The following is a 12539-nucleotide window of genomic DNA, read 5'->3' on the forward strand; positions in this document are numbered from 1 at the left end:
TACCAGTAAAGGTTTTAGTTGCCAATTTTGTACAAGACATTGTAGATCTTTAACTGGGCTAAAAAGTCACATTCGATCACATTACCAGTAACAGTTAAGCTTCGTGCAATGGCCATACTCGATAACGAGGGGGCAGCCATAATATATATATATATGACCCCCCCCCCTGGCACTTGTGCAGGTGGCACGTAAAAAGCACCCACTACACTCGCGGAGTGGTTGGCGTTCGGAAGGGCATCCAGCCGTAGAAACTCTGCCAGATCAGACTGGAGCCTGGAGCACCCGCTGGCTTCCCAGACCCCGGTCGAACCGTCCAACCCGTGCTAGCGCGGAAAACGGACGTTAAACGATGATGATGAGATATATATATATATATATATTTAGTGGAGGATAGCCAGGTTACCATGTTTCAAGCTTTAAATGGCTGCATGTGGCTACAATGCAAAAACAGACATCACAAAGAACACTTCAATCATGTGTTTCCCCAGATACTTCATGTAAAATAGCAAGATTATCACTACAAAGAATATCATTTTTCTAAGTTACATGGCATTGGAGTAGTTACTCTTTTAATTATTCAGGAAATGATTTTATCCAGTTTCATACCTTCACAGTGTTTCCATTGCTACTATCAACATTATTACCTCCACCTAAGCGAAGGCAGAAGCATTGTTTTGTTAGTTTGTCCAGGACAAGATATCTCAAGAACTGCTGGATGGATTCAGATGAAACTTTCAGGGATGTTTGGTCTCATATCTGACATGAACTGATTAGCATTTGGAATCAATCCAGCACTGGACAAGGATTCTGGATTATTTTTCCTGTTTTTTTACTTAACTTTTAAGAGTGGTCAGGATCATTTTTAGTATTCTCGTTTGTGAGAGCAGTCGAGTTTATTTCAGATATTCTCATTTCAAAATTCATCCCTGGCTAATCGTCGACAGGATGTTGGTGTTGCCTTGGCGAAGGTTTGCACTCTCTGAATGCTCTTGTCTAGATTAGTTTGTTGCAGTTGTAATCTAAAATGTAGCCATAAAAGCATGTCAACATAGGGAATATTTCTCTTAACATATAGACACAGGCATGGTTGTATGGTTAAAAAGCTTGCTTCACAACCATGTGGTCTTGGGTTCAATCCCACTGCACAGCAACTTGGGCAAGTGTCTTCAACTATAGTCCTGGGCTGACCAAAGCCTAGTGAGTGAATCTAGTAGATGAAAACTGCAAGAAACCCATCACACACACACACACGTGTGTGTGTGTGTATGCATGTATGTACCCTTGTCCTAACACCATGTGATGGCAGAAAATAATCATCACTGTAATATAAATGATGGTACTTGTTTCCTTTCCAGTCTTCCATGGAAAATATTAACTTACTCAGAAATGGGTGAGTATTGGCAACAGGAAGGGCATCCAGCTATAGAAAATTTGTCTCAACCATGCCAGCATGGAACACTGAACGTTAAATGATGATATATGATATCAAAATCAACTGCTGCCAGTTACATGGCTCCCAAGCATCCCCCAAGACATATCCTTGGGAAATTCTTTGTGTGGATTAAATATGAATTCAAGAAGTTTATGATTATATGAGAAAATGTCTACAATGTAAATTAGGATGTGAACATTTTTGTGATCTACACAATACCTAAACCAGCCACCCTCTGTCAATATTTGAATAATTAGATTCATCAGCAGTTGACCTTCTTGATAAATATAGGACTAAGTGGTTGGTTTGCAATAAAACTTCAGACATAGATTGCTCAATAGTTCTGAATGTCAACATGATGCCTATTGGCATCAAATATCCTTAGAACAGGATTCTCAGCAAGAGCACTATTTTTTGTTTGTAAATTATTAAATGCCTATTACTAATCCTTTGTCGAAGCACAGTCAACATTTTCCTTGCATAATTTCACAAATGGTTCAACTATCTCAGCAAATTTTGGTAGGTATCAACCATAAAAATCCAGCAAAGTATAGTATGCGGTCTATCACATTATCAAACTGTATAGCCAGGGTTATCTACCTTAAACATTCAGCTTGAAAAGGAAACCAATTTTTCCATTATACGGACATTAACAACAAATTAAACTGCAAGCTGAGCTTGAGTGAGATTTTAGAACTAATATTTTTCTTTGTCAGGGATATACCCATGACTACAGTAGTGACTAACAGGAATATCTAAAATTACAATAATTGACTGGTACAATATGTGCCGTGACGCGTGTGGGGCCATAGTTTATCATGTACAACAAGGGAAGATTGTTGGAACAAATGATAACCATATTCAGATTGACAAAGCAAAATTTGCCGGTCGGCGAAAACACATTTGAGGAAGAATGCTGAATGGTGACAACGCTCCTCTCTTCGAAGACAATGATGCAGAACAACGAAACAACAGGAACCATGGACTTAGAACTGATCAGCCATGGGTTTTTGGTCTCAAACAAGGCTCAAACTTTTGTGTGGAATGGCATGACAGGAACAATCTGATCCCAATTATTGAAAGAGAATGTGAAAAAGGTTGGTGCTCCAGCATGGCCGTGGCCTTCGGGCTAATACATTTTTAAGGATTTCATTCATTCAGATGAGTGGCCCACTTATCATAATTTAAATGCCATAGGTTATCACCATCTGACAGTGAACCTTCAACAATATTATGTGGATCCAGTGACCAGGGAACATACTCAAGCCACTGAGTGATCATGATTAGATGCTAAAACTATAATTCTGAAAAAAATGATCTCTGAAATATCTGAAAGAAACAGTAGACAATCCTGTTTGATACCATGGTAGACTGCTCCCAGCAAATCTTAAGTCTTTAGCATTCAGGTTACACATTGTTTTGAATCAATCATGCATTATCTTGAAGCTTCAAAACTCCAATGATGTGACAGCTTATTTTTAGAATGATATTATAACTAGGTGGAAGAGATCAGATCTGGCCTCTTTGAACATGAACAGGTAGAAGATCTGGGTCTGATATGGCTAGTTTAAATGCTAATGGGTTAAAAGGACTAATTTCTTTTATTATTATTGGGGGACATATTTTCTAGAATAAAAGTCAATCTAGTTTTATTACTTTTATTACTTTTTCCGATCTAATAATCATGCCTCTATCTGTCAGTCAATTCAGTATAAGATGGGTCTTTTAAGTACAAATCCTCTGAAATAGTTGCACCCAAACACTTCCATGTCCAACATAACAAACCAATAGGGCTGTTAATAGCATTGTTATTTCTATCTGAATTCAGTGGTACACAACCACAGAGATCAAATTTCAAATAGATAATGATTATTTATTTTTTGAAATCATTATCTATTTGAATCTGGTGACACACACCCCAGTGATTGAAGTTGGAAAACAAATACTATCACAGCTAATGTGTCTGAGATGGGTTCAATATTAAAGGTTGGGTAAGAGTCTGAATATAAATTTTCCAACTGAATTTCATATTACTACAATAGATAATAACCGCTTGCTACTATCAATTGGAACAAGTTCTAATATGCTTCTCCAACCATTTTTTGTGATTCAACATCAACTAGTGGAAATATGAATTGGTACTTTAAAGTATTCAAAATATGAAGGAACCACATTTAACAGACATACAATCATTTAACAGACTGGCATGTTCGAGGCAAAGCAATAGCAAGAATTAATAAGAAGTAAAGATTGTTTGCCAACATAACATGGCAGTCCTGGTTTAGGACGAATGTTGCTGTAATTTAGCCCCAGGAGACATCGTCTCCAGTTAGCTATACTATATGATCTGTGTCTTTATATTTTTTCGAACAAGGGAATCTAGCACCTGCACTCAGGGCAAAACAATATCTGTGTATTGCAATTTCCAGGTTATTTCCTTTCATCAGTACAGAATAATTATTCGGCTAGAGGTGGCACTGCCAAATTCCTGTTCGAAATATATAGTTTTCAAAGTGACAACTAGTCACTGACCTTTAAATTAAAAACTAGGACACAGATTGTGTCATATAATATAAGGATGCAGATCATGTCAAATAACCAGCTGGAGACGATGTCTCCTGGGGTTAAATTACAGCAACATTTGTCCTAAACCAGAACTGCCATGTTATGTTGGCAAACAATCTTTACTCCAAAATACTGTAGCTGAATATCTCTCATTGTGAGATTTACAAATAGTAATTTTCTAAGAATTAATTAGTTTTAAACGAGTTCCAACAGTGCCAGAACTTTTATTTAGTCCACAACTACTACTATGGCTCCAACAACACCATGACTTTTATTACAGTCCATGGCCACAATTAGTATAATTTATCACCTGCCTGTTTCAGTTGTTGATCCATCAAACTAGAGAAGTAGATGACTTTTGAGAAGTTTTAGTTGACTAATGAGTACCCAAAACCTCCTTGGAATTAAGGTAAACTCAATACTAATATACTCTTGAATATCCTAACTGATATTATACAATTTTCCTTGGAGTGGTCCTTGCTTGGTAGTGCAAACATTCTCATTATTAATTTGTCCTATACTTTCCTTTATAAAGCTACAAGTGGGTTGTTTTTTTATTTTTTGTTGCTCAATTTGCTTAGTATTCTACATGTATGACATTTTCCAATTAATAAACACATTTATAACCGGAAAATTGTATTTTGGAAATTTCTTCCTTTTAGCAACTGGCATTTTTAAGTTCTACTTTCAGAGAAATACTAAGTAATTTTTGTTGTACGAAGCTTAGACAGGCATTGAGTGACATATTTCCAAACTGTACTTGTTTATCAAACATCCTTGATCTACGGACTGCCTGATCCATACCTTCAACAAGTCTCAGTTGTATTAATTCATGTTCATTACTTTACCCAGCTTAACTATGGTTTTTATAAAACTCACAATATCAAACCCAGTTATAAAAGCCAAGCAAAATTTTTACAATGATCTCACATGACTCTTGACACAGACACATAAACCAGCTTCATTCAGGAACGACCAATTTTATTTTAGGTCACACATTATTCCATATAATCTACTGTATTCTCTGAAACCAAATGAACTACAGACCTTATTGTCAGCCTTCCATAAAAATAAATTAACCTTCTTAAGACCACCAAGGTCATTGCTATCTTTCAATTTCTTTCTTCAAGGTGGGAACTACAAAACATTATAACCATGTCTTATCAGGATCAGTAAGCGCCAATCAGGTATCCTACTGGCAATGCCATTTGTTGAGGAAAATATTAATTGATAACAATTCTTTCTACCATAGGCACAAAGCTGAAATTTTAGGGAGGAGAGTTAGTCGATGACATCGACTCCAGTACTTCAAACTGCTGCAGGTTAAGGGACACTTTGACTACAGCTGTAGTCCTTCCAGTCTTCTTAGCCACCTGTTACATACTGTTCAGACACCTATATTGCTAGATACACAGATCAGAGGAGGAGATATCATTCATACTAAGGTTTATATATATATATAAAATTAACCAAAGGACATACTAGGTATGTCAACCTGCTTGAAATAACAGTCAAAACTCTTATTATTAAATCACCGAAAAATACACCGGTGAAAAACTACAGAAATCAAACGAAGGCAAAATCAGGTTAAGATAATCTACTAACATACATTTAAGTATTAAGACTCACGTGGATCGATTTCTGCATTGGTAAAGACCTTAGCTTCTTCAGCACGTGTTACCATTATTCAGTTGCAGCACAGACTTCAAAGCGATGGGTTGGGAGTCTCTAATAATGGTCACACGTGCTGAAGAAGCTAAGGTCTTTACCAATGCAGAAATCGATCCACGTGAGTCCTAATACTTAAATGTATGTTAGTAGATTATCTTAACCTGATTTTGCCTTCGTTTGATTTCTGTAGTTTTTCACCGGTGTATTTTTCGGCGATTTAATAATAAGAGTTTTGACTTATTTCAAGAAGGTTGACATACCTAGTATGTCCTTTGATTAATTTTAATCCCTTGGCTATTTAATGCTATTTTTTGGCCTGCTATCGCCTGTGTCATTGATTCTGTTATTATCATTTTTAAAATTGTTATATTGGATAATAATAGAATTAATGACACCTTCGTAAATTAATTTTTAGTGAAATATATATATAACGGGAAGCTTTATGAAAATAGACAAAAGACGAAGGCAGGTGGAAAACAAACGAACAATATATATATATTGCAACATAAGAAGCATTCAGTTCACTCTGAGGGTGGTTGGTGTCAGGAAGGGCATCCAGCTATAAAAACCATGCCAAAACTGATAGTGAAGTCTGGTGGTCTTCTACCTCCCAGCTCCTGTCAAACTGTCCAACTCATGCCTGCATGGAAAACGGACACTAAATGATGATGATATGTAAAGATATATCATCCTTTTAACATCAACTTTTACATACTTGCACGAGTCAGATGGAATTTGTTGAGGCAGATTTTCAAGAGAGATGCCCTCCCTACTGCTAACCCTCATCTGTTTCCTAGTAAGGTAAGATCCCCCCACATTCCTACGCAAGGCATGTATGAGACCCGTATGACAGTGACACTCATTTACAATTACCATGAGATTTCAAGAAAAGGAGACAGAAAACTACACACACAATTACATTATGTGTATGTGTATGTGTGATGGGCTTCTTTCAGTTTTCATCTAAGAAATCCTCTCACAAGGCTTTAGTTGATCTAGGGCTATAGTAGAACACATTTGCTCAAGGTGTCACATAGTGGGACCAAACCTAAAATCAGTAAACAAACTTCTTAACCACACACCACAAAGTTATCTTGAATGAACAGCAAGTTGATAAATGAGAGTGAATACATAAGATTTAAAATGTGAAGTTGTGATTTTAATAATTATGGAATCAATTCTGGAGCAATTTAACCAACACATAAGCTAAACTATAATTAGTCATAAAAAGGATTTTTTTTTGTTTTGTTTTTTTAACAGAGTAGTCCCAATATGGCATATAAACCATGAGAAATATTTTGCTAAGTGTTTTCCGCAAGAGTTCAAATAATTTTAGGAATTTTCCCCATCTATGTCTTTCCTTCTGATGTAAGTCTAATAATAATATTTTGATGTAAATCACGGTGGCTACCATCTGAATACATAATAACACTGCATAAATAAAACTTTAAAATAATAATATTGTGAGGTTAGATCTGGACATGCAGAGGGCTTTAGAAAAATGAGATGGCAAATCCGAGCTACCACGAGGGAGGGCAGCGGTGGTGGTGTGGTCCAGTGGCCTGGTGTTTCAGTTAAGCAACATTTTAATGCTGCTCATAGTATTTTTTTTTTTTTAAAGGCATGAACATCATAACGTCATTCTTTCCTTTGCTTTTAAATGTATATTTTCGCAGCAACGTAAAGAAATCACTAATATTCGAAGATTTCAGTGGGTGACAATTTCAAGTGGAATAGAGGGAATCGTGAGTTCGATTGTCACTGTTTCCTAAAAATTTATAATCATTGTCATAAGAAGAGATAAATGATAATAATTGTATTATCATCCATTGTGTGTGCGTGTTTCGTCAATTTGTTTTAAAATATAAACATGGATGACTATATTTTCTTCTATCTAATTAAACATTCCACAGATCAGGTGATCAATAGTTCTTGATCAGATATACACATGATAAAACCAGAGGGAGAGAGAGAGAGAGATTTATTCTATCCAGCCAAGTTAGCCCTAAGAACAGGGGCATGAAAATCAAGTTACGGAAGGCCGTAAAGTGAAACTCTAGGTAAAATATTAAATATTTACTGTAAGGCATTAGAATTTTTTCTTCTTTTTTTTGCATACAATTTCAACATAACAGTAATACTTCCAACCACGTTACGACCCGTATGTAGAGCTATGGGTAGGTACGTACATGAATTCAGACATAACAGTATCAGTTTAATAAATAAATAAATCAATAAGAGGGATATCGTTAGTGGTAAGCCAACCTTAATCGCGCAGACCTATATTGATGAGAGACGTTCCACCAATATCAAGACTGCGTCATCTATGTTGTTCTCTTCAGGAAGTACGCTGTGATTCAGCTGCTGTTTCTAGCTGGTCAAGCACCTACTCTTCAGTTTTGCTGACGAAAACTTAAATCAAAACACTTGCTAAATGTAGAAAGTTTAATGTTTCCAACAAATCATTTCAACAAAACAAGTTTTAAAAGACACATTATACACAACCCATTCGAGGGTGTAACTTCCTACTTGAAACAAAAATTGCTTTTTCTCTGGATAGATCTTAAAAACTTGGTTCAATATTTACAAGCACAACAGGAACAAGACAAAATTTAACTATATCAGTATCTGGTTAGTGCTAGGTCAACCCTCATCCAGCAGATCTTACTTGCTGTTTTAGCTCCAGGTTAGCCCTCAACGAGCAGATAGATCTATGATCAAAAGTATCCTAAACCATGACAGTCTCACATTTTACCACCGATAAACCATATAATCCAACGTGTCCTTTTATCTAAAACGGTAGAAGTTTTGTAATTTAAACGAAAACACTTCTGTTATAATGCTACATAACATGGGCAGTTTAAACCAACCAACAAGTTTATTTTTAAATAAAATTCAAACAGTATAAACTCGTTTTAGGAAGCTTAAGTTATAATATATCAATATTCTTCCATTTCGTTGACTACAGCAATGCACTTGAAAACTGCATTATCTCTTAATTTCCATATAATTTATATATATATAACTATATATAACGCCTACTTTAGTCAACAGGAAACGAAGGCACTCCGCAATGTTAATCAGATAATTAACTCCATAACACTGAAATGTCACCGAATTTATGCTGCGAAATCTCCACAATGGCACCAATAATAATCATTTCTGTCGTTGATAGAAGCCCGATGAGGGTGGCGAGAACAGTGGAGAAAACCAACAGTATATATTACTGGTACTTATGTGACCGACTCGCGGAGGGATTGCTACAATAATAAACTATTTATTGTGGAAATAACAAACGACAATGCTATTCGACGACGTAAAACTAAATTTTAAATTAAATTGAACACACCCTGAGTCTAAAAGAACATAAGCCACAGCTAAATCGATGTGACTTAGGCAATTGTTTGTTTTTGTTTTTTTTCAAATTCAAAGAAAAGGGTTGTCAGAATATGAAATGTGTGGGACAGGAAGCACAGAATAATTTATAAACAAACAAATATATTTTGACTACAGTAAACAGATAAAAAAATAAAGTTCGCTATCTCTTGGGTCTGGTAATTACATAACATGCAGAAGGTGGAGGAGGGGAAGAGACAAACAATTCACACACGTAAGTACGATTATGTGTGTATGTATATATATATATATATATATATATATACACATATATACACACACACGTCTGTGCATATATGTGCGTATATATATATATATATATATATATATATATATATACACATATATACACACACACGTCTGTGCATATATGTGCGTATATATATATATATAAGTTTAAATACCTACATACAGGTATATATGTGTGTGTGTGTTTAAGTTTATATGCATATTATGTGAAGAAATTCGCTATAATTATTGTACATTGGATGGAAACGAGATACGTGCTTCGTGTCATATAATTCATTTCCTATATACTACAACCAAAAAACTCTAAACTCAGGAAAAGAGGGCGGCCCTCTATGTGGTCACTAACCATACTAAAAACAGCAGCCAAAATCTCCCTGAAATCACACCCTGCAGACTTGGGTGGGGGGAATCAAATTAGAGACGGATGATGTGGTCTTGGATGCAGCGTAAAGAAATGGTCATGGCTGGAACGTCTTTGATCTATCCGTCCAAATGTGACACGGGTAAAAACGATTGGAAAATATAGACGGAGATTGAACATAAATGCGATATACTTACGATGTAAATGGCTGTTCTTAGGTCAATAATAATAACACTAACAACTACTACTACTACTAATAATAATAATAATAAGTCTACTATAGGCACAAGGCCTGAAATTTTGGGGGAGGGGACGAGTCAATTTCAGCGACCCCAATACCTTTATCGACCCTCCGAAAGGATCAAAGGCAAAGAAGGACCTGGGCAGAATTTGAACTCAGATGGTAAAGTTGGGCAACTAAATGATATTGCAACTTTCTACGTCCTAAAACCAAAACAAACCAAAATCGAAAACGATGTGAACGATTTCATCGTAAATTTAACATCAAACATAAAGAACAAAAGGTTTTTATGGTTGAGGTTTTTTTGGGTCATAACATTTATGTAATGAACTTTTCTACGTACAAACAAAAACAGACGTTGTTTGATTTTATATGGAGAAATGTTGGAGATGGAAACAGCAAAGAATGGAGCTGGATAGTTTTAGAGACAAACATAAATGTAAGATTACGATACATGTAAAAGTTACAAAAAGAAAAGGGTTTTAAGTGTTTGGTTTGGGACATACCAACATAAATGTGTCAACTTTGTTTCCTCATTGCTTCTAGGAAAAATGTATATTTTTCAAAATGAAATCTTCTACAAATACACTTCAGATGCTGCAGATTATGATTATATTGGCATTTAATGTTAAAAAAAAAAAAGAAAGAAAATTCCAAGGGTGAGGTGGTGAGTTTCGGAAAATTCATACACGTCGACTTTATTGCCTCATATCTTTCAGAAAATGGGTATATATTTTTTTTTTAATGAAATTTTCTACAGATACTTTCTTAGTATCTAGAATACGATTATATCCACATTTAATATGAAAAACGAAAAATTGGAGGGTTCACACACACACTAGAACATCCCATTTTTTCCTTTTCTTTGAAGTTTCAAGTTTCATTTTGTAGATATGATATTTGTGATGCGTGCCAGAATGTATGCATACAAGCCTGCAATTCTTTTCCGTTTCTCATATTAAATTCCGATATAATCATAATCTACACAATCTGAAAAGCATTTGTAGAAAATTTCATACAAAAAAATTACCAATTTTTCTGAAAGTTTTAAGAAAACAAAACCGACATGGCAAAAAAAAAATTTTTTTTTTTCACCACAAATTCCAAGAAAATAGGAACCTGCAACAATCTGATGCGTATTTGTAGAAATTTTCATTAAAAAATAATATAAATTTTTCTCCAAGTTATGAGGCAATGAAATTGGAGAGGCACACGTGTAGGTGTGCCTGGTTTTGGCATGATCCATAACAATAATAAAAAATAAATATTTCAACTTCCTTCGTCCTAAAACCAAAAAATATGAAAAAAATTCACCAGAAATTCAACAAGGAACATAGAATAAGAAGCAAAAGCTTCAAAGAATTCCAGAGTTTAAGTTATATTTTAGCATCATAATATATATATATATATAACACAGTTAACTTTCGGGTGTACAATCAAAATAGAGACAAATATTATATCAAGTGATATTTTGCTTCTATGGAGAAATATTGGGAGAAAGAAAACACAAACATAATAAAGAGGTGGGGATGGTTTTAGAGAGAGACATGATTCGGGGGGAATGAAGGAATAAAAAGGAAACAAAGAAAAGATTTTTGGGTGTTCGTTCGGTCGTAATAAATGTTATAACTTTCTACGTTCTTAAAACCAAAACGACATGAAGAAATTCAACCATAAATTTAGCAAGCGACAACACATCAACAACGAGAGAAAGTTCGAGCTCCATAGCTGTGTTTTGGAATCACACACACACACACCGTATATATATGTGTTGTATGTATTGCAGTAACCTTCCAACGTATAGCCAGAACATTGGAAAAGATATTTCAGTGAAATTATTTGCTGCTATGGAGAGATTTGGTGGTGGAAGAGAAACGAAACACAAAACAAACAAACGGCAGATAATGGAGGTGGGTTTAGAGACAAGACAGACAGACAGACACATAAACATCGGATTCGCGATACGCGTAGACGTGGACGGAAAACGGAGGGGGAAATAAACACAGTGCAAAGGTTTAGAACCGCAAAAATCAGAATGGCAAACTTACTGGAATGTAACTGTAATTTCGAAGCAATAATTATTATCAAAGACGGTTGTTGTTGTTTTAAAGTCTACAATAATGATAGAGATAACAATAAAACGATAACATTGTGAAAGCACAACATGGCCGATTCTAATCACGTGGTCCCGGTCACATGACAGTCATTCTGCCACTGCACATCGACCGTCCCCCCATCCCTCCCTCGTTCTCCTCCTCATCATCTCTCTGCTTTTCGTCCTCTTTCTTTTCATCAAGCGAAGAAGAAAATCTCTACGTCAGTGATGGGCAAACCTATCTCTTTACTACCCACAAGGGGCTAAACATAGAGGGGACAAACAAACGCATTAAGTCGAATATATCGACCCCAGTGCGACGAAGAAAATCTCTGCGTCAGTAATGGGCAACCTATCTTCTTTACTACCCACAAGGGGGGGGGGCTAAACATAGAGGGGACAAACACGGACAGACAAACGGATCGAGTCGATTATATCGACCCCCCAGTGCGTAACTGGTACTTATTTAATCGACCCCCCGAAAGGATGAAAGGCAAAGTCTATACCTCGGCGGAATTTGAACTCAGAA

General features: G+C 35.7%; 1 protein-coding gene across 3 annotated transcripts in view; it reads right to left on the reverse strand.

Annotated features, from left to right (window-relative positions):
* Nucleotides 1-12119, reverse strand: part of LOC115222316 (E3 ubiquitin-protein ligase RNF13) — a 111476-nt gene extending 99357 nt beyond the window's left edge. For 2 of the 3 annotated variants that reach the window (XM_029792499.2, XM_029792498.2), the window contains exon 1: nt 11964-12119. The gene's annotated coding sequence lies outside the window, so the exon portion shown is untranslated. Of the gene's footprint in view, nt 1-7933; nt 7953-11963 lie in introns of those variants that run through there. The other variant, XM_036511117.1, reaches the window with a different exon arrangement.
* Between the last annotated feature and the right edge of the window lie 420 nt (nt 12120-12539).

This window comes from Octopus sinensis, linkage group LG19 (genome assembly GCF_006345805.1).
Source record: "Octopus sinensis linkage group LG19, ASM634580v1, whole genome shotgun sequence".
In the NCBI taxonomy this organism is placed as follows: Eukaryota; Metazoa; Mollusca; class Cephalopoda; order Octopoda; family Octopodidae; genus Octopus; species Octopus sinensis.